This window comes from Dipodomys merriami, unplaced genomic scaffold, assembly GCF_024711535.1.
Source record: "Dipodomys merriami isolate MVZ:Mamm:240054 unplaced genomic scaffold, mDipMer1.0.p SCAF_29, whole genome shotgun sequence".
NCBI classification, from domain to species: domain Eukaryota; kingdom Metazoa; phylum Chordata; class Mammalia; order Rodentia; family Heteromyidae; genus Dipodomys; species Dipodomys merriami.
In genome coordinates, this window is record NW_027204381.1 from 14,027,102 (window position 1) to 14,029,551 (window position 2,450).

At 34.9% G+C, this 2,450-nt stretch overlaps 1 non-coding gene across 1 annotated transcript; it reads left to right on the forward strand.

Moving 5' to 3' along the window:
* The first annotated feature begins 1,907 nt into the window (after positions 1-1,907).
* On the forward strand, positions 1,908-2,010 carry LOC138839024 (U6 spliceosomal RNA). The gene has a single exon (XR_011375808.1). It is a non-coding gene; the product is annotated as a U6 spliceosomal RNA (small nuclear RNA).
* Positions 2,011-2,450: the final 440 nt, after the last annotated feature.

Here is a 2,450-nt window from a genome sequence, read left to right on the forward strand (position 1 = left end):
GAACTTTCAGGGTTTTTGTTTTTTGTACACAAATGTTTATAGTAGCTTTATTAATAATAGCACCAGATTAACTGATAATTAACTGATAGGTATATATATATATATATATATATATACATAAATGTATAGATACATATATATTCTATTACACATACATACATATTCCACTTTACATATATATATGTATATACATGCATGCATAAATAAAATATAAATATAAATATGTGCATATATGTGTATATATACATATATTTAAAATAGAGTATTAGTTGGCAGTAAAAGAGCTACATTGCTATATATAATTTAAACAAACCTTAAGTGTATTGTATTAAGTAAAAGAATCCAGACACAAAAGATTTCACAGTGTATGGTTCCATTGATAAGCTGTTACAAAAAGACAAAACTACCGGGACAGTAATAGATCAATGGCTGTCAAGAACTGGGAGTAGAGGAGAGATGGACATAGTGATATTTTGTGGTGATAAAAATATTCTATTTTTCATTGTGAGAGTGTACTCACAACTATATGATTTGCTAAAATTCACCAAATTACACATTTAAAAATTATTTTTCTGTGTAAATTATGCCTTGAGAAATCTTGTTTTGGAAAATGAATAATAAGTACTTCAGCTACCAGAGTTTGCACTGAAAAACACATCTTTAAAATAAACTGGAATTTCTGAAGTTAACTGCAAAGAGGACCTGGTCAGCACCTCATGAGAAAGAAGAATCTGTTCATCATGAGGAGAGCAGAGCTAGCCAATTTTCTCAGGTGCATAGAGAGGAATACATAAGGACAAGCAAATACTTCCAGTATCTATTCACCTTTGAGCTAACACCAGAGCCTTTCTTTCAGTAAGTTCAGGACAAATCACCTATAGTTTACAGGTAGCAGCATGTTATAGACTTGATAGGTTTTGCAGCTGAGTTTTCATGAGAGATTTTAAAAATAAATTGTATTCCCAATCTGCCTCTTATTCTAGGTTTAATCTTGTCTTATTTTGCTCATCATGGACTTAGAACAGTGGACTATACTACATATATCCCACATAACCTGCCTATGGTAGGTGGGTATAGGAGGGGTGGTTTTGGGGCTCCCTGCTCTTGTATTATATTGTAATGACCTGTCCCTTCACTACTGTTAAAATTAATAATGTACTTCCATTTAATTTTTATTTATCATTCTATAAATTGTCCATATTTTGGGGCACCTATTTTTGGTTGTTGTTGCTTTTTGTTTGTTTGTTTTTTAACGCAGCTGAACATTGGCAGGCTCCAGAGAAGCAGACATTGGCTCTGTTTAAAGGAAAACTTAAACATGTTTTTGTCTTTAGAAAAGGAAAGCCTAAAGCATAAACACATCAGAAAGACTCAGGCAGCTGTGCTCCTTGCTAATGATGTGCTTGCCTTGGGTGAGGTCCCTTGGAGAGGGTTTAAAGCTGAGTGCAGTGACACACAGTGTAACTCACACCATAAGGACATTTATAGGGAGCACAGGAAATTCAGCTCCTTTGCAGTCCTCTGGGAGGCTCCATCCCAAGGGGCAGGTAGTCTATTGCCAGGTACTAACCCAGGTCACAGAATATTTCTCATGTAATTTTTAGCTTTATATTTATTTATATGTTCAAGTTGTATACATGGGATGACAAGGTTGGCCTGTTTGTTGATTGACTGGTGGTTCTTTCTGCAGTTCAAATCCTGGCCTTGCACTATATGCAAGCACTGCACAAATTTAGTGAGTACCTGTTTGTTTTTCATATAGTTTCCTACACTTTTGGCTGGATCAGCCTTAGACTGAATCAGCCTTAGATTATGATCCACATATACTCATCTCCTGAATTACTGGGATTGCAAGCATGTAGCACAGTGCAAGCCATAGCTATGATCATTTTAAAAATATATAGTTTGTGCTTATTATGAGGGATACATAGAAAAATTGAAATGACATGGAGAAGATTAACAAGATTCCTGCATAAGGATAACATGTAGAGTGAAATTCTACAAGGCCTTCAAAGCACAGCTCACACCAATACCCCTCCAACTCTTCAATGAAATTGAAAGAGAAAGTTTACTACCAAATTCATTCAATGAAGCTATCATAACCCTCATCCCAAAACCAGGCAGGAACTCATCAAAGGAAGAGAACTCATTTCTTTGATAAACACTGATGCAAAACTTCTCAACAAAATTTTGGCCAATCAACTTCAACAATTCATCCAAAAAATCATAGACCACAATCAAACAGGATTCATTTCAGGGATGTAAAGCTGGTTCAATATACGCAAATCAATTACCATAATTCATCACATCAACAAGAGCAAGGATAAGAATCACATGGTTATCTCAATAGATGCAGAAAAAGCATTTGACAAGATCCAACACCCATTTATGATGAAGGATCTGGAAAAATTAGGAATCCATGGAACATTCCTCAATACAATAAAGGCTGT